Below are 20,367 nucleotides of genomic sequence, written 5' to 3' on the forward strand. Positions count from 1 at the left end.
GTAATTAACAAATAAAGGCATCAAAGGGAATAAAAGTAGGCATGGAAAGAACATTTTAAAACTGAGGAGGATTAGGGAAATAAAGGCAAATATTAAAAAATAGGGACAGCAAGCTAAAACAGATGAAGAAAAAAACTTAAAGCAAAGGCACTAAAAAAAGGCAAGAAATACGTAAAAGACAAGACAGCTAAGTAAAGATCGGGAACACGATAAAACTAGAAAATTTAAAAAATGAAGGGGATTAGGGAAATAAAAGGAAAAAAAATTAAAAATAGCAGCGGCAAACTAAAACAGACATGTAGAAAGAAAATATAAAAAGTGATGGCACAGAAGAAAGGGCTGAAATAATTAAAAAGTAAAGACAGTGAATGGGATAAACGTAGGCATAGAAAGAAAACTTAAAAAGCGACAATCATTAGGGAAATAGAGGAAAAAAATTCAGAAATAGGGAAAGCAGACAAAAACAGAGATGTAGAAAGAAAATTTTTCAAGTGATGGCACTAAGGAAAGACAAGAAATTAATTAAAAAATAAGGACAGCAAAATAAAGACAGCGAATAGGATAAAAGGAGACAGAAAATTTTAAAAGCAACAGTAATGAAAGAAATGAGAAAAATATTTTAGAATAGCATTGGCAAATTAAAATGGAGACATAAAAAGAATATTTAGAAAGCAGGGGCACTAAGGGAAGACAAGAAATTATTTTTGAGAACTGCAAAGGGAATAAAAGTAAGCACAGAGAGAAGATGAAAAAAAATAGGGGCTTAGGGAAATAAAGGGAAAAACTAAAAAATAGGGACAGCATACTAAAAGAGATGTAGAAAGAAAATTTTAAAAGCGAGGTCACTAAGGAAAGAAAAGACAATTTTAAAAAGATAGCAAAGGGAATAAAAGTAGGCATAGAAAGAACAATTAGAAAGCAATGGGTATTAGGGAAATAAAGGAAAAAATTATGCAATGGAAACACTGAACTAAGAGATGAATATTTAAAAAGCGACGGCACTGAGGATAGACGAGAAATTATTGACAGAAAAGACAGCAAAATTAAGACAGCAAACGCGGTAAAAGTAGACAGAAATTTTATAAGTGACGGTGATTACAGGAATAAGGAAAAAATTAAAAAATAGCACCCGCAAACTGAAATGTAGAAAGAAAATCTAAAAAGTCACGGCAAAGAAGCAAGAAAAGAAATAATTTTTAAAAGATAGCAAAGAGAGGAAAAAGTAGGTGTAGAAAGAACTTTTTCAAGCGAGGGGGAAAGGAAAATAAAGGGAAAAACAAAAAAAACAGACAGCGAACTAAAATGGAGATTTATAAAGAATATCTAAAAAGCAAGGATGGTAAGGGAAGACAAGAAATAATTACAAAATCAAGATGGCGAACATAATAGAAGACAGAAAATTTAGGAAGCAAATAGGATGAAGGAAATAAGGAAGAAAGTAAATATTTGCAAACTAAAATGGAGAAGAAGAAATAAAATTTAAAAAGTGATGGCACTGAGGAAAAACAAGAGAAAATAATTAAAATTAAGACAGCAAATGAGATAGAAGTAGAAAATTTTAAAAGCAACAGGGATTAAGAAAATAAGGACAAATTAAGAAATAGCGATGGCAAACTATAACAGAAACATAAAAAGAATATGTAAAAAGTGACGGCACTAAGAAAAGACAAAAAAAATTCTTATAAGACAGCGAAGAAAAAAAATAGGCGGAGAAAGGACATTTTAAAAGCGACAGGCATTAGGGAAATACAGGAAAAAACATTAAAAAAGGGACAGCAAACTAAAAGAGATCCGAGAAAGAAAATTTAAACAGCGAGGCCGCTACAGGAAGATGAGATATAATTAAGAAATAAAGACAGCAAACTGGATAAATGTAGACAAAAAATTTTAAAAGCAACAGTGATTAAGGAAATAAGGAAAAATTAAAAAGTAACAACAGCGAACTAAAACAGACGTAGAAAGAAGATCTAAGTAATGAAAGTGATGGCACAGAAGAAAGAGAAGAAATAATTTTTAAAAGACAGCAAAGGGAATAAAAGGAGGCATAGAAAGAAAATTTTAAAAGTAAGGGGGATTAGGGACAAAAAAGAAGTATTAAAAAAATAGGAACAGCAAACTAAAACAGATGCAGAAAAAAATGTAAAAGCGACAGCATTAAGGAAAGACAAGAAATAAAGGTAGGCAATTAAAGACCCCAAATGGGATAAAAACACACAGAAAATTTTAAAAGCAACAGCAATTAAGGAAATAGAATTGGTTAAAGTAGACATGGAAAGAAAATGTAAAAAGCAACAGGGTACACGATAGCCATTAAAAAATTAAGAAACAGTGATACGCACCTTAATATAAGTAGACAGAAGGAAAAATTTAAAATTGATTAGGTACAGGACAGAGAGGAAAAAATTAAAAAATAGCGACAGTGAAGTAAAACTGAGAAACAGAAAGGAAATTTAGTAACGACAGCATACAGGACATAGAGGAAAAAATAGAAAAATAAAGATAGCAAACTGGATAAAAGTAGAAATTAGAAATTTTGAAAAGGGACGGGGTAGGTGACAGACAGGAAATACTTACAAAATAACCATTGACAGCTTCAGAAATGTAGACGCAAGGTCGTGGATTAACCCTGGCTGGCAACTAAGCACCATACAGCTGCCCGCTCGCTCCGCCACAGCGGAATGGGGAGACAATCGAAAGGATAAATGTGAGAAAGAAACGCAAGAGTTGATATAAAAACAGTTTAAGAATTAAGAAGAAATTGTTTAAAAAATGTAAGGGGGGGGGGGGAACAAACAACAAAAAGAGAGGAAAATAAAACCCGAGACAAACAAGCGATGCAAATGAAAAAAATTGCTCACCACTGACAGACGGATGCCCGGCCGGTCCCCAGCAGCGCCCCCCCGCAAACCTCCACCCCCAGTTTTATTGCTACGCGTGACGTCATAGGGTCTGGAATATCCCTTCGTTCAGGTGGGGTCAGGTGTCCCCTCCCACCTTCTCGTGCACCTCCAGCCTGCTCACTGGCAGGGCGGGGCGAGGAGCGGAAGAGCCCCCGAGCTGCGTAAGCGCCACTCAGCAATAACTGCCGTGTCCCTGTGTTAACAACGCTGTTGTCGGCACAAATCCAAAACGTAGCCCCATACCAGCTACTGTGAAGAAAACTAATGCTATCCCATCCAAAACCACCACGTGCAGAAATAAAATTTAAAAAGTTGTGGTGTGGGAAACACGGAAAAAAATTTTAAAATGGGGACAGAAAACTAGAAAAACGGAGCCATAGAAAGAAAATTTAAAAAGCATCGGGGAACAGATAAGACAGCAAACATAATAAATGTTGACATAGGAAAAAATTTATTAAGCGATGGCATTAAGACAAGAAAAAAAAAAATAATAAGGATAGGGTAAAAAATAGAGACAGACATGGAAATATGATTTTTAAAGTGACAGGGTACACATCAGACAAGAATAAATCAAAAAATAGGGATAGGGAGCTTGATAAAAACACACATAGACTGGAAATCGAAAAAGCGATGGGGTTTAGGACAGGCAGGAAAAAATTGAAAAATAAATACAGTCATTTGGTTAAAGCAGACATAGAAAGAAAATTTTAAAAGCGACTGGGTAAAGGACAAGCATGAAAAAAAACTTAAAATGGGAACAGAACTGGATTAAAATCGACATAGAAAATTTAAAAAGCAAAGGCATTAAGGAACAACAAAAAAAAAATTTAAAACAAGGGTAGGGCGATAGAGAGAGACATAGGAAGAAAATTACAAAAGCAGAGGCATTAAGGAACAACAAGAAAAAGTTACAAAAAAAGAATAAGGAGAAAAGTACAGAGAGACGCACAAAGAAAATTTCAAAAGCAACAGGGTACAGGATAGACGAGAAACTAAAACGTCAGACAGAAAATTCATTAAAGTAGACACAGAAAGAAAATTTTAAAAGCGACAAGTATGGGAGACACAGGAAAACATAAAAAATAGGGACAGCAAAACGGATAAACTGTGACACAGAAAGAAAATTTAAAATGCAACCGCTTTAAGGAAAGACAAGAATAAATTTAAAAATAAGAATGGGGAAAAAATAGACACACACATAAAAGTAAATTTAGAAAGCAACAGGGAACATGACACGGCACAGAATTAAAAAATACGGATAGGGAGCCTGATAAAAGACACAGAAAGAAAATTGAAGAAGCGATACAGTACAGGACAGACCGGAGAGAATTAGAAGATGAAGACGGTCCACTGCAGAAAAGTAGTCATAGACACAAAATTTAAAATTGACAGACTATAGTATAGACAGGAAAAAATTAAAAAACGACAGGAAACTAAATAAATGGAGGTATAGAAAGAAAATTTTTAAAGCAACTGGGAACAGGACAGAGAGGGAAGAATTAAAAAATAGGGACAGGGAATCAGATAGAGGGAGACATAGAAAGAAATTTTTCAAAGCGACAAGCTACAAGAAACACAGGAAAGAATTAAAAAGTAGGAACAGGGATGAGAATAGAAGGAAATATTGAAAGAAAATTTAAAAAGTGAGAAGATATTCGGAAGAAAGAGACGAATTAAAATTTAGGGAAAAGGAACCAGAAAAAGGGAATTATTGAAAGAGAAATTAAATAGCAATGGGGTACAAGAAAAATAAGGAATAATTAAAAAATCAAGATGGGCCGGATAGAGAGAGACGTAGAAGGAATTTTAAAAAGCAACCGAGTACAAGAAACATAGACAAGAATTAAAACATAGGGACAGGGAGATGGATAGAGGACAACGTAAAAAAAGAACTAAAATGGCAATTGGGTACAAGAAACAAAGGAATATTAAGAAAACAGGGACAGGGAGATGGATAGAAGGAACCACAACGAGAAAACATTAAAAGCAATGAGGTACAAGAAACACAGGAAACAATTAAAAAATAGGGACAGGGAGATGGATAGAAGGAAACATAGAAAGAAAATTTTAAAAGCAATTAAGTACAGGATAGAGGGAGGAATTAAAAAATAGCGACAGGGTGCCAGAGAGAGGGAAACGTACAAAGAGAAATTAAAATGTAACGGGATATAGAAAACATAGGAAAACCTTAAAAAATAAGGAGAGGGAGACACAGAGAGGGAAACATAGACACAAATTAATAGGTGAAGCGGTACAGGGCAGAGTTGGCAGAAGAGTAACAAGTTTTGGGGAGCCGGACAGGTAGGTGGGCCGGCAGAGAGGGAGACAGAAGCAGGGACGGGCAGGGAGGCAGGCAGAGACCTAGGGAAGGGCGGCAGAGATGGACCGGGATGCGCGAGAGAGGAAGCGCGACTCGCCGCAGCTCCCGGCACCGGTGCGAGACCTCCGCCACCCCGACGCTTTTCTCTCTGCCTCGGCGGCAGGCGCCTCGATGCTCCAGCACCGCGAGCCTTCCCAGCGGCTCGCACGTGCGGCCGACAGAGGAACTGAGCTCCCAGCACCGTGTGCCGGTGGTGCGCTCTGTCGGGGACGGCTTGGAGGGATCCTTCCTCGCCGCGGGCACCGGCCGTTCCGTGCTGCAGGCAGCTGCCGGCGGGACCCTCTCGGATTCCGTCCTCAGGCAGCTCACCTTCTTCAGCTCCCTCAGGCAGGCATGCCTGGGCAGACGCTTCCTTGGCTAAAGGGAGGAATTAAAAAATAGGGATAGTGAGCCAGATAGAGGGAGACATAGAAATAAAACTTAAAAAGTGACGGGGTACAGGACAGATAGGAAAACATTAAGAAATAAAGACAGGGAGACGCATGAGGGATACATAGAAAGAGAAACTAGAAAGCGGCAGGTAAAGGGAAACACAGGAAAAACTTTTAAAATAGGGATGGGAAGGAAGATAGTGGGAGAAATAGGAAGACCTTTCAAAAAGTGACAGAATACAATTCACACAGGTGAGAATTAAAAAATAAGGCTGGCAAGAGACAGAGAGATATATGTATAAATGAAATTTTTAAGATGATGGGATAAAGGAAAGAGCGAGAAGAAATAAAAAATAGGAAAAGGGAGCCAAATACAGGGAGGCGTAGAAAGAAATTTTGAAAAGCTATGGGGTACAGAGCAGAGGCAGGTATTTATGAAAAAACAGAGTCAGGGAGCCAGATACTGGTAGGTAGAGAAATGAAATTTAAAAAGTAATTGGGGTACAAAGCAAAGCAGAAAAACTAAAAAAAAAAACGGAGACGGAGCTGGTTCGAGAGAGACATAGAAACAGTTTAAAAGGCAAGAGGGTACTGGGCAGAGTTGGAAGAACAATAACAAGTTTGGAGGAGCCATACAGGTAGGTGGGCAGGCAGAGAGGGAGACGGAGGAAGGAGGCAGGCAGACATCTGGAGAAGAGTGGCAGAGATGGGCCAGGATGCAGAGGGGAGGACACGCAACTTACCGCAGCTCCCGGTGCCGGCAGGAGACCTTCACTGCCCCGACGCTTACCTCTCTGCATCTGCCCCTTCCTCCTCTGCAGTGCCGCCAGCCCCACCCTCACCTGTTTTGCAGCACGCAGCGGACGCCCAGATGCTCCTCATCCGCAAGGCTTCCTCGACACACGGTTGCTCACGCACGTAGCGGAGACAACGAGCTTCCAGCACCACGTGCTGGCGTCCGCTCTGTCAAGGGCGGCTTGGCGAGATCCTTTCTCACCGCCGGCCATTCGTTGCTGGAGGCAGCTGCCTCCGGGACCCCCTCGGATTCCCTCCGCAGCCAGTTTTCCCTTCATCGGCTCCCTCGGGCAGGTGTGCCCAGGCAGCCCCCTTTACAGCGAGAGCCCCTTAGCCCAGCAGGGCTTCACTGGCCACACCTAGGCTGCCCCAGCCCCAGCTGGAGCCCATCAGGAGCAGGGGCCGTTGGCAAAGTGCCACAGCACATCACCCTCTCCCCTGCACCTGTCCACAGCCACAAGCCCTGCCCCAGGGGCTGCAAACATATGCAGGGGCACAGAGAAGGCCAGGAAAAGCTTATTCATTAATGCACGTAAGAAATCCCAGGAGTGAATTGGCTGCAAGGCTTGGTGTGCAAATGCAGCGGGAAAGAGGAAGAAAAGGGAAGAGAAAAGCAGGAGGAAGGACAGAAGAACATAGAGAAGAGATGTGGTACAGGGAGCCAGAAAACAGGACACTGCGAAAAAGAGAGGGGTGGGGAGTAGGACAATTGTGTAGAGAGAGGAGAGCAGAGAGATTGCAGAAAACAACAGGGACAGAGAGAGGGAGGAAAAAATAAGAGAGAAAGGGAGCGGGAGAGAGAGGCAGAAGGAACCAGCGGGACAAAACAGAGACAAGACAAGGGACGGGGAAAAATTCTAAAGTGATAGGGGAAAAAAAACATAAACAAGAAATAAAAAATAGAAACAGTGAGCCAGACAAAGGTAGACGTGGAAAGAAACTTTCAAAAAGCAACAGGGTACAAGAAAGATAGGCAAGACCTAACAAATAGGGGCAGGGAGATGTAGAAAGAAAGTGCAGAAAGCAACCGGATACAGGACAGAAAAGGAAGAATTAAGAATTATAAACAAGGAAATGGATAGAGGGAGTCGTAGAAAGAAAATTTAGAAAGCGATAGTGTGCAGGAAACCAGCAAGAAATTAAAATTAGGTCAGGGAGACTGAGAGAGGGAAAGGTAGCAAGAAAATTTAAAAAGCGACTGCGTTGGAGAAACATACGCAAGAATTAAAAAGATAGGGATGGAGAGGTTAAAAGAAAGTTTCAAGAGCGATGGGGTACAAGAAACATAGGGAAGAATTAAAAAATAGGGACACAGACGCTGATATAAGAAAACTGTGGTGGGTTGACCGTGGCTGGCCGCCTGCCAAACCGCTCTATCGCTCCCCCTCCTCAACAAGACAGGGGAAGAAAATACGACAAAAAAGCTTGTAGGTTGAGATAAGGACAAAGAGATCACTCACCAATTATTATCACAGGCAGAACAGACTCGACTTGGGGAAATTAATTTAATTTATTGTCAATCAAAATCAGAGTAGGATAAAGAGAAATAAGAACATCTAAAAAACACCTTCCTCCCACCCTATTCTTTTTTCCTAAGCTCATCTTCGCTCCCGACTTCTCTACATCCTCCCCCCGAGCAATGCAGAGGGACAGGGAGCGAGGGTTGCGAGCAGTTCATCGCACGTCATCTCTGCCGCTCCTTCCTCCTCACGCTCTTTTTCTGCTCCAGCGTGGGGTCCCTCCCACGGGGCCACAAGTGCTGATAGAAGCCCATTCCAGCGCTAGCTCTCCACAGAGTCACAGCTTCCTTCAGGCACATCCACCCGCTGCGGCGTGGGGTTCTCCACGGGCTGCAGGAGAACAACCTGCGTCACCGCGTTCTTCGACCACAGGCTGCAAGGGAATCTCTGCTCCGGTGCCTGGAGTACCTCCTCCCCCTCCTTCTTCACTGACCTTGATGTCTGCAGGGCTCTTTAACACTCACATTTCCTCTATCGCAGCTTCTGCACAGCATTTTTTAGCCCTTCTTAAACGTCCATCACAGAGGCGTTACCAGCGTTGCTGATGGGCTCAGCTTCGATCGGCAGCAGATCCGTCTCAAAGACGGTACTGGCTGTGCCCAACATGGGGGCGACTCCTGGTCCCTTCTCACAGAACCCACCCTTGCAGCCCCTGCCCCGCTCCAGCTAACAAAACCTTACCGCGTAAACCCAATACAACAGCGATCGGCTACAGGGCAGAGAAGGGGGATTGAAAAATAGGGAAAGGGACCCACAGAGAGAGAGGCACAGAGAAAAAAAATTAGCGATGGGCTACAGGCCCGAGAGGAGGAAATGACAGGGAACCAGACTGAGAGAGATGAAGAAAAACAAAGAATAGTGATGGGCCACAGGGCAGAGAGGGAGGATTTAAAAAAGGTGACTGTGATATGGACAGAGATAAACAGAAATACCAAAAAAACTCGATGAGCCGAAGGGGAGAGACAGAGGAATTAAAGAATAGGGACAGGGAGCCAAACAGAGAAAGAACGATACAGACAAAAATGGGCCATGGGACAGAGAGGGAAGAAATGAAAACATAGGAACAAGAGAATCTAAGAAAGGAAAAATGTATCTAGAATACAGGGCAGAGAGAGGGGAATTAAAAAATAGGGACATGGAGACAGACGGAGGTGGGGGGGTAGGAACTGTGAAGGGCTAACGGGCAGACGGGGAGAAATTTAAGAAATTGGGATAGGAAGACAGATAGATAGAGGGAGAAAGACAAAACTAGTGATGGACTGCAGTACAGAGACAGAGGATGAAAAAGAGGGACAAGGAACAGGATAGAAGCACAGAGAAAAAAAGAAACCGGAAAAGTAGAATGATAGATAAAGAGGGGGACTTGGAGAACGAGAGGGAGAGGTGCAGAGAAGAAAAAAAAAAATGACCGCAGTAAGAGAAAGAGAACGGGGGGGCAGGGAGGGACCGGGATGCAGAAGAGGAACTACACAGCCTTGAGGCTCCAGGACTCACCGCAGCTCCCGCTCTCAGAGCTGCTGGAGAATTTCACAGTTCGGACGCATCTTCGTCTCTCCCTCTCTGTCTCCTTCCTCCTCCGTAGCTGCGGTCGCTTGACTGTCATCCACCTGAGAGAATAAATCAGTGTCTCACAGCTCTTACAATACGAGGCTTACGAGATACATAGCCTCACACGCGCACACTCTGCGTGGCTGTAGCGTGCTTTCGGGTACGCGTACAGACGTACTGTGCGGTGCATGTTGGTGATCAGATCTGCCGAGGACTACGCTAAAAGGGATCCTCCCTCACCTGGTGAGGCAGGCTGGCTCCTGCCTCCAGCTGGAGACAGCTGCCAGCTGGATCCTCTTCATTTTATTCTTCAGCTGCTTTACCTTTTTCTGGCCTCTCCAGCTTCAGCCGCAGCAGCTCCTGCCCACAGCCAGCAAGTGTCCAGCTGTCCCTTTTCGCCCATACCGCTAGGGGAATGAGGCCAAAGGCGACCCACACAAACCTGAGCCAGACGCAATCAACAACATCCCCGGAGAGGAACCGACGACCAAGTCCTCGGTGCTGCCTCTGGGAGAGGGAAAGAGCAAGCAACCGTTATCCACAGTGATAACTGTAGCTCTCCTCAGGCAGGAACGCCTCCTTTTGCAGGAGCTCCTGGAGACACCGCTCCTTCCCCGAACTGATGCTAACGGCACCTGCATTTATGGAGAATAAAGCATATTCAAGGGTCAGCTTGCTGCCGTGACGACAGGGTTTGAGGGCAGTCTGTGGCTACGGGACAGGCTTCAAGGGAGGTGCTGGAGCTGGAGACAGCTGCAGGGGGTGAGCAGGACTGGAGGAGTTTTCCTGAGTTGGGGAAGCACCTGGCACCTTTTCCAGGGGGTGGGAAGGCCTCCGGGTACCCAGAGGGGTGGGGGCAGCCATCTCCTGCACCTCTTCCTGCCTCCTCTCCACCGGCTCTCAGAGAATCCCTGGAAGCAGCCCTGAGGGGGCCTGACTCCAACTGACCGTCAGCCTGTTGCACCGGTGCGTCAGAAATGTGCGGCTCATCGGCATGCTCAGGCACGCGTGCCCCGGCAGCACCATCCCCTGGGGCTACAGCCCTTTGACACAGAGGGGCCATCACCATCAGCCTCACTGGCCCCCCCTGGAGCTCCTCCAGCCCCAGCCCACAGCTGCAGCCATGGCCCCTCACACCCGCTATTTAGCCTGCTCCCCTGGACTCTGACAGTCACTCACCATGTACAAAGGACTACAGGCACAGCCATGAGAGCAAAGGACACAGCAAGTGTTTATTCGTTAATGCGTTTAAGTTCCAGGAGCGAGTCTGCTCCGGGGCTCGGTGCCTGTAGCGAGACAACCCGGCAATCGTTACTGGAGCAGCAGATACAGAGAACGAAACTACAGTGAAGGGGAACAGGACACAGGAATAGAAAGAAAAAAATAAAATGAGGAAGAAGGACCGAGGAGCAGACTAAGTAAGATACAGGGAAAAGGACAGTGACATGGATAAGTTGATAAAAAAGGAATGAGGAGCCCTGCAGGGACATGGCAAAAGAGAAACAGGGTCAGGGAGCAGAACAGAGGAAGAGAGAGAGAAAATTATGAGCGCGGAGCAGAACAGATGGATCGAGAGAGAAATGGAATTAACGAAATAAGGAAGGAGAGAGAGAGGGGGGAAAAGTTAAGAAACAAACCACAGGAACTGAGGGGGGGAAAAGAGACAAACATATCAGGACAAAGAGAGGGAGAACGAAAAACTGACGCTGGGCTGCAGGATGACAAAAAAGGCCAGGGAGCAGAACAAAGGGGAATAATGGGACAGCAAGCTCGGCAGGGGGATATAGCAAGAAACGACGTGACAAGCAGTGGTATGGAGATATACAGACAAAAAGTTAGGGGGAGGATGGAGAACAGAGAGAATAAGAGGAAAAGGACAGGGAGCGGGGCAGAGATGGAGAAAGAACCATTAGAGACAGAGAGAGAAGGAGTGCAACAGGACTGAGACAGAGAGATGGAGAAAGAAAGAGAAAGCAGTGATGGGTAGTAGGCCAGAGGAACAAGGAAAGAAAGGAGGAAGGGCAGAGGGATATAGAAAACAGATGAAGACAGGGAGCCACAAAGTGGGATACCGTGAAACAGAAAGGGACGGGGAACACGAGAAAAAACAGGGATAGGCAGGTGGGGCAATAAATAAGAGGGAAAGAGAGCAGCAGAAGGGGTCACAAAGAGTAAGAGATGAACAGGAAGGAGGACAGGGACAATGAGAAACAGAATTAAAAAAACCAGCAACAGTGAGCAAAACAAAGGGATAGAAAGAAAAGGAAGGAAGGAGAGAGACAGGAAGGCAGGGACACAGAGCAGCACGTACAGGCGCAGAAAGAAAAAGAAAGCCAGGAAACAGGCCAGAGAAATTGCACGGGAAAAAAGAGACAGGTGCAGATCAGGACAAAGAGATGGAAAAGGAAAAAACGGCAGTATCGCTATTCGGACGCTGAGCCGCGCGCCACCGCGCATGCGCTCGTGACGGGCGGCTGCACCGCTTGTCGGGGAGCGGCCGCAGCTGGAAGCCCGCAGAAAACCACAAGAAACCGGCAACAAAACTACACACCGTGCTGCGCCACGGGGGCCGCGGCGGTAGCAACGACAACACCGCGCCGCACGCGCTCGAGAGCAGGGCGGCTACCAGGCAGCCAAGTCCGCAAAAACTACACCTCCCGGCATGCACTGGCAAACACAGCATGGCCGCCCGGAAGCCAAGTGCCGGAAGACTACACCTTCCGGCATGCTCCGGGGAACAAACATGTCCGACCAGAAGCCCCGCACCCCAGGACTACAGCTCCCGGCATGCCGCGAGGCAGCCTTCCCTGCCTTCTGACCCTGCGGGGACACCGTTCCCTCCCCCGCCAACGCACCCGGAGACCCCAGCGCAACCCCGAGCAGCCCCCGCCGCCGACTCCGACACGGCGCGCCCCTCCGCCCGGCTCCCGACAGTCCTCGCCGCTGGCTCCGACACGGCGCGGCACCCTCGCACCCGTGCCGCCGCCGCCGCTCCGTGCCTCCGACACGGACCCCACCGGCCCGGCCGGCCCCCCACAAGCACCGCCGCCCTCCTCGGGTTTTTCCCGGGAACCGCCGAGTGATCGCCCGGCCCCCGCCCACCTTCGCCCCCGGTATAGCCGCAGCTCGGCGACCGCGCTCCTCCTCCCGTGATTGACACTGGCCCCTCCCCGGCCAGCCGGGGCAGGGCAGCACCAGCACGAGCACCAGCCCCTCCCCCGGCAGCCACCCCTTTACAGGGAGGGGCCGTCGCCATCAGCCTCACTGCCCGCACCTGGGGCTCCTCCAGCCCCGGCCCGCAGCTGGAGCCCAGCAGGAACAGAGGGCCATCGGCCAACCCCCGCTCAGCGTCACCTCCTCCCCTGGGCTCTGTCACAGCCCCTCTCCTGGTGCAAAGGGAGTGCAAATGCAGCCGTGAGGGCAAAGGAGACGGCGAGTGTTTATTTAGTCACGCACGTAACAAGTCCCGGGAGCGAGTCTGCTCCGGGGCTCGGGGCCCCCGACGCTCCCCCAGCCCATGGGACACCTCGGCAGTCGTTCCCGGAGCCACGCTTGTCGGTTCGGCAGGGAACGGACGGTCGGTCGGCTGGCTCCTGGACCGATGGGCTGCTGGGCAGAGGTGGAGGCTGCCAAAAACGTGGAGCGGGGCGCAGGACACGAGAAGAAAAAAGCGGCAGCAGGCTAGACGGGAGGGTGTAGCGAGAAAGCGTGAGGCAGGGAACAGGACAGCGAGAGAAGGATGGGGACAGGGAGCCCGACAGAGGTGGAGAAAGAAGCAGCAGGAAGAGAGGAAGGGAAGCAGCAAAAAGAGGGAGACAGAGCAGGACAGAGACTGACAAAGAAGGACAGGGAACAGGATGGAGATGCAGGAAAAACCTGGGATGGGCAGCACGACAGAAAGGGAGGAAGGAAGGGAAAGAATATGGGCAGGAAGCCAGACCGAGACACATGGAGAAAGATTAAAAAGCGACAAGAACAGGGCAAAGAGGAAGGAATGAAACAGGGACAGGGAGCCGGCACAGCGAATGATGGAGGGAAGGGCCCGTATGGGGGGAACAACACAAAACAAACCACACAGCTACATGCTACGTAGCAGGGAGGGAAGAATTAAGAATTAGGAACAGCGAGCTGGAAAAAAAAAAAACAGCTGGAGAACAAGAAGAATAGCATCACGTACAGAAAGAAGAGGGGGGAAATTCTAAAATAGGGTCATCGGGAAGCCGGAGATAGTGAGAAGGAGAGAGGACAAAAGCGACAGGCTACAAGGCAGAGAGGGCAGAATTAATGAATAGCGACAGAAAACTGGCCAGAGAGAGATGGAGAAAGGCAAAAGATTGGACGGCTGACAGTGCACAGAGGGAAGAATTCAAAAACCATGAACAGGGAGCTGGACAGAGAGAGAGGCAGAAATAAAATGGGGACAAGTGACAGGCCACAGGGCAGAGAGAGAGAGGAACTGATAAACAGGGGACCAGACAGAACACAATGTAGAATAGAAAAAACCAGCAGCAGGCTACAGGGAAGAGGTAGGAATTAAAGAACAGGGACGGGGAGCTGGACAGAGAGACACGGAGAGAGAAAAAAAAAAAACAGCGATGGCTACAATACGGATAGGGAAAAAATAAAAACTAGCAGTAGGGAGTTGGACAGAGAGAGATGGAGAAAGACAAATAGTATGGGGCTACGGGACAGAGAATGTGGAACTTAAACACGGAGGGAGGGAGCCGGACACAGAGAGGGACCGATGAAAAAATCCAGACAGGCTACACGGGGCAGACGGAGGAATTAAAATCTGGGGACAGGGAGCCAGACAGAGAGAGAGGGAGATCGCAGGGAATAGCAGTGGGTGCAGGAAGACGAGTGAGGTATCAATAAATAGGGACAGGGAGCCAGACAGAGAGAGACAGAGTAATGCAAAAATAGCGACGGGGTACAGGGCAGAGAAGAAGAATTGAAAATGGGGCGCAGCAAGATAGATATAGAGAGATGGAGAAAAGAAAAAAGCGACAGGGTACGCGGCAGAGAGGGAGGAATTAAAAAACAGGGACGGGAAGCAAGAAAGAGTGAGATGGAGGAAGCGGCGGGGCATTAAAAGTGAGGGACGGGGAGCTGGGAAAGAAGAGGTGGAGAAAGAAATAGAAACACAATGTGCTACGGGGCCGTGAAAGAAGAAACCGAAGAACTGGGACAGGGAGCCAGAGAAAAAGAGCCAGAGAAAGAAAAAATACCAACGGACTACGTAACAGAGAGAGAGGAATGAAAAAATAGGGAGCCGGAGCCGGGCAGAGCAAGAAGGAGGGAAAAAAAAAATAATCAGGGGCCAACAGGACAAAGAAAGGTAGAAAGGAAAAAACAGGGATCCGGAGCCAAACAGAAAGAAAATGATAGTGACGGGCTACAGGGAGAAGAGGGAAAAATTAAGAGAGGGACGAGGACCCAGATGCGGCGTGATGCACACAGGAAGTATAGCAATAGCTAGGGGGCAGAGAGGGAGGAATTATAACATAGGGACAGAGAGCCAGAGGTGGAGGGGGAGATAAAGAGAGGGGAAAAAAACCAGACAGGCTACAGGGAAGAGAAGGAGGAATTAAAAAATTGGGATCCAGAGCCAGAGAGAGAGATGGAGAAAGAAGAAATTGAAAAATAGGGAGCAGGAGCCAACCAGAGAGAGACAGAGAAAGGAAATACCGTGATGGGCTCCAAGACGGAGAGGGATGGATTTCAAAAAAGAAGGGACCGGGAGTCGTACAGAGAGAGACGGAGAAAGAGAAGATAGCGACAGGCCGCAGGGCAGCGAGGGAAGAACTAAAAAGTAGGGACAGGGAGCCAGACAGAGAGCGATGGAGAAAGGAAAAAAAGATGCGACAGGCTATAGGGCAGACAGGGAGCGATTAACAACTCGGGACAGGGAGCGGGACAGAGAACGGAAAAATAGTGATGGGCTGCAGGGCAGAGAGGGAGGAATTACAAAAACGGGGACAGGGAGCCAGACAGAGAGAGATGAGGAAAGGCAAATAATAGCATTGTGCTACAGGGCCGAGAGGGAGAAACTGAAAAATAGGGACCGAGAGCCAGAATGACGAGAGACAGAGTAAGAACAAACCGCTATAGGCCACAGGACAGACAGGGAGGAATTTTTAAAAAACAGGACCGGAAGCGATGTACAGAGAGACGTCGGGGAACAAAAATTGAACAAGCGACACGTACAGGACAGAGAGGGATGAATTTAAAAAAAAAAATAAAGACAGGGAGCCGGACAGAGAGACACAGACAAATTAAAAACAGCGATGGGCTACAAGACAGATAGGGAGTAATTAAAAAATCCTGGATGGGAGCCGGACAGGGAGAGACGGCAAAAGAAATGAAATCGCAACGTGGCACAGAGCCAGGAAGGACAAAATTGAAAAACAGGTCCTGGGAACTGGAAAGAGAGAGACAGAGAAAGAAAAGAGACCGATGGGCTCTAGGGCAGAGAGGGAGGAATGAAAAAACAGGTGTGGGGAGCCAGAGAGAGAGACTGAGAAATAAGAGGGAGAACGCAACAGGCCACAGGTACAGACGGAGGAAGTACAAAAGAGGGGCCGGGACCCGGACGGAAAGAGGCGGAGAAAGGGAACTTCAAAAGTGACGGGCTACAGGGCAGAAAGCGAGGAATTTAGAAAATCAGGATCTTGAGCGGACCGAGAGAGACAGAGAAAATGAAAATGGTGATGGGTAACAGGGCAGAGAGGAGGGAATTAAAAAACAGGGAGAGGGAACGGGACAGAGAGACTGAGAAAAGGAAAACTCCTGACAGACTTCCAGAGAGAGAAGGAGGCATTAAAAATTACAGACAGGGAGTGGGACAGACAGACAGAGAAAGAAAAAAACGGCAGTGGGCTACCGGGCAAAGGAGAGGAGAGTTTAAAAGTGGGGACAGCGAGACGAACAGAGAGGGACGGAGAAAGGAAAGAAGCGCCCGAGGGACAGGGAGCTGGACAGAGAGAGACAGAGACAGCAACAATACCGACACACTAACTACAGGACAAATAGGGAAGAACGCAAAAATAGTGGCCGGGAGCCAGACAGAGAGAGACGGAGAAGGAAAAAATAGCCACAGGCTACAGGGCAGAGAGAGGGAGGACCTAAAACATGGGAACAGGGAGCCGCTCAGAGCGAGATGGAGAAAGGAGGTACAGGGGAGCACAAAAAAAAAATCGCAGCAGCGTGGGAAAGGGAGGGGACCAGGGGAGGGGCACGGAGGAACCGGGACTCACTGCAGCTCTCGCTCTCGGTGCTGCCAGGAGAATTTGACAGTTCAGACGCTTCTTTCTCCTTCTCTCCTCCTTTCCTTTTCTGTAACTTCGGTCGCTTGGCTGTCCTCCACCTAAGAGAATACATGGGTGTCTCACAGGTCTTACGAGACAAAGCTTCCTAGACGCGTAGCCTCGCTCGCGCGCTACACGCAGGAGTAGGACAGAGGAAAACAGGAAGAAAATTATGAGCAGGGTGCAGAACAGACAGCTTGAGAGAAAAATTGAATTACAGAAATAAGGAAAGAGAGAGAGAGGAAAAAACATAGTGAACACACCAGAAGGACTGAGGGGAAAAGAAAGAGAGACAGATCAGGATAAAGAGAGGGAGAAAGAAAAACCAGCGCTGCAGGATGAGAAAAAAGGCCAGGAAGCAGGACAAAGGAGAATCATGCTGGGCAGGGGTATATAGCGAGAAACGATGCAAACAGGCAGTGGTATGGACATATACAGACAAAAAGTTAGGGGGAGGATGGATGACAAAGAGATAAGAGAAAAAAGACAGAGAACGGGACAGAGAAGTGAAGCAATGAAAAATAGGGCCAGGGAGCAGGACAGAGGAAGAGAGACAGAGAGAGAGGGACAGGTAAGGCAGCAGATAATTGGAAAAAGAAAAGAAAGGGAACAGCACAGAGGGTCACAGAGAAAAAGAGAGGGATGGCAGAAAGAGAAAAATACGATGAGGGAGAAGAACTGAGAAGCACACAGAAAAAGGTACAGGGAAAAGGACAGAGATGGAGAAAACAGAGAAAGACTGGAGGCAGAACAAAGGGAAAGACTGACAAGTACAGGGAGCAGGACAAAGGGATGCAGGAGGAAAAATAGTGATGGGCAGCAGGTTAGAGAAAAAGAAAGAAAAAGAGCAAGAACAGCAAGAGAAGGAGAATGATAGAAGGATGTAGAGAGAAAGACCGGGACACATAAAAGGAAGGGTTGGGGGACACACACGTCGCAAGAGTAGAAATAAAAAAAGAGCGATAGGGAGCGAGACAGCGTGACAGAGGGAGACAGAGGGAGGGAAGGAGTGGGATGCAAGGATACAGAAAAGCATAGGTACAGGGAAAAGAAAAGAATGACAGAGAGAGAAAGAGGAGAATGGGGAGCAGGAGACAGAGAGATGGAGAACAAAAAAATAGTGATGGGCCGAAGAACAAAAATACAGAGAATTAAAAAAATACTTCTAGGGAGCAGGACAGAGGAATAGAGCAAGAGGAAAAAATCAACAGGGAGAAGGTCCGGTAACACACAGGAGGACTGCATATTACCAGGACACTGCAGGAGTGAGAGGGAGGGAACACAGAGCAGGACAGAGGAATAGAGAGAGAAAAAAAATAGGGACAGGAAGAAAGGCAGACTAACCAAGAGAGGAAAAAAACCAGAAAGGGAACTGGACAGAGATGGGCAGCAGAACAGAGCAGGACTAAAAGATAGAGAAAGAAGCATTAGAGGCAGATGAATAGAGAGAGGAAAAAACAGGTTGAAGGAAAGAGAGAGAGAGTGAGAGTGACAAAACCCAGGCAGAGAGTGGGAGAAAGAAAAACCAGTGACAAACAGCAAGACAGAGGCGGGGGGGCAGGGGGAAGGAAAGACAGGACGAAGGAGAGAAAAAGAGACAGAAGGACAGAAAGAGATAGGGAGGCAGGAAAGGAGAGATAGAGGAAGGAAGGCAGGGACACGGCGCTGCACGTACAGGCACAGAGAGCAAAAGAAAGCCAGAGAATAGACCAGAGAAATTGTGGGGAAAAAAGAAACAAATGCAGATCAGGACAAAGAGATAGAAAAGGAAAAAACCGCGATGGGCTACAGAACAGAGACAGAGAATGAAAAAAAAGAGGGAGACAGAGCAGGACACAAGAATAGAGGAAGAGGTACAGGGGAACAAACCAAAGAAAAACACTGCAGCGTGGGAAACAGAGGGGACCAGGGGAGGGGCCGGGAGGGCCCAGGATGCATAAGAGGGAAGACAGTGCCCTGAGCGCCTGGGACTCACCGCAGCTCTCGCTCTCGGCGCTGCCGGGAGAATTTGACAGTTCAGACGCTTCTTTCTCCTTCTCTCCTCCCTTCCTCTTCTGTAACTCCGGTCGCTTTGCTGTCCTTCACCTAAAAGAATACGTGGGTATCTCGCAGCTCTGACGAGACGAGGCTTCCTACACAAGTAGCCTCGCTCGCTCGTGCACTACGTGGCCGTACCGCGCCGTTGGTGACGCATACAGACCCTGCGGTCCGTGTTGGCAGCCTGGCCTGCTGCAGACTACGAAGAGGGATCCTTCCTCACCTGGAGAGGCAAGCTCTCTCTCGCCTGCAGCAGGAGGCAGCGGCCAGCCACATGGCCTTCGATGTCATCTTCTTTACCTTTCTCTGGCCTCTCCAGCTTCAGCCGCGACAGCCCCTGTCCACATCCAGTAAGTGCTCCGCCTGTCCCTTTTTGCCCCTACGCTGCGAGGAAAGCGAGGCCGGGCAGAGACAACCCACGCAAGCCTGAAGCGGGTGTCATCAACGGCATCCCCAAGGCAGGAACAGACAACCGCATCCTCAGTGCAGCCTCTGGAAGAGAGAAAGAAAAAGCAGCGACCGATAGTACCATAGCTTGCCCCTGGCCGCATCCTCTCCTTCTGCAGGGACTTCTGGAGACGCATCAAAGGCCAGCTTGCCGACTGGGCTTGGGGGTGACCTGGGGCTACAGGGCTCCAGCAGACCGGGAGCCTGCCGCAGCGGGCAGTTTGAAGCTTCCCGTCCCGCCACCCCCGAGCGGCCAGGAGACACCGCCCCATCCGCCGAGGGGACTCGCTCACCTCACCGATGACCTCGGCCCTGACCCGCCGCCGCCGGGAAGCGCGCCCGGCGCGCCGCCATGCTGCTCCCCCGCAAAGCGCATGCGCCAGCTGCCGACGGCGCGCCGGAGGGCCCCGAGCCGGTGAGCGACTGCCGGGCTGCAGTACCGCGATTCGGCCACGGGGCGGCAGCAGCAGGGAGCACCCGCCGGGCGGCGCGTGCTCGGGGGCGGCACCGGCGCTGCAGCTCCGCGCTTTGCGCGCCCAGCGCCCGCCGGCAGCGCGCACGTGGGGCGGCAGCGGCGTTTCCTTACCGGGAGGCAGCGACGAGCGCGGCGGCACCACCCCGCAGGCCCGCACTGCCGTTACCGGCGGACAGCAGCGTGGAGCAGGGGGGCGCCTCTCACAGCGTGAGAAATAAAATTGGTACCAAGTGATTCAATTTGAAGAATAAAGTCTATGTTTGCTTTCTCATGACATCTGCAATATTCAGTGGAAAAGGAATCCTATGTTTAGTTAAAAGACAGAAAACATTCACTTTACAGTATAAAAGTGAAACCATTCTGAAGGATGATTTTTTTTTTTTGAGGCCATGATTTTCAGAACACTTTTAATTGCCTTTTTCTATCTGATTTAAACATTCAATTTAAGCACTTGAAGTTCCCTCCCTCAGCTTTTGCAAAATGTGTACCATATTGCAAATTGCCTTTGACAGACTTGCAGTCTTATTGATAACTATTTAATGATAAAAGCCCAATGATAAGTATTTTTCTAGATTATAATGAAAATG

The 20,367-nt window shown here is 48.2% G+C and overlaps 1 long non-coding RNA gene across 5 annotated transcripts; it reads right to left on the reverse strand.

The window, feature by feature from the left end:
* Window positions 1-7,937: 7,937 nt before the first annotated feature.
* Window positions 7,938-19,672, reverse strand: LOC142079956 (uncharacterized). Of its 5 annotated transcripts, XR_012672818.1 has the most exons (7): window positions 19,599-19,672; window positions 19,082-19,350; window positions 18,797-18,906; window positions 16,771-16,880; window positions 12,617-13,195; window positions 9,957-10,021; window positions 7,938-9,573 (listed from the first exon to the last, which is right to left on the reverse strand). It is a non-coding gene; the product is annotated as an uncharacterized LOC142079956 (long non-coding RNA). The 5 variants fall into 5 exon arrangements; XR_012672820.1 differs by lacking the exons at window positions 16,771-16,880; window positions 18,797-18,906; window positions 19,082-19,350; window positions 19,599-19,672 and having other exon boundaries at window positions 7,938-8,296; window positions 9,461-9,573; window positions 12,617-16,718; XR_012672819.1 differs by lacking the exons at window positions 16,771-16,880; window positions 18,797-18,906; window positions 19,082-19,350; window positions 19,599-19,672 and having other exon boundaries at window positions 7,938-8,296; window positions 9,461-9,573; window positions 9,838-10,021; window positions 12,617-16,718.
* Window positions 19,673-20,367: the final 695 nt, after the last annotated feature.

Source organism: Calonectris borealis, chromosome 3 (genome assembly GCF_964195595.1).
Source record: "Calonectris borealis chromosome 3, bCalBor7.hap1.2, whole genome shotgun sequence".
Taxonomy (NCBI): domain Eukaryota; kingdom Metazoa; phylum Chordata; class Aves; order Procellariiformes; family Procellariidae; genus Calonectris; species Calonectris borealis.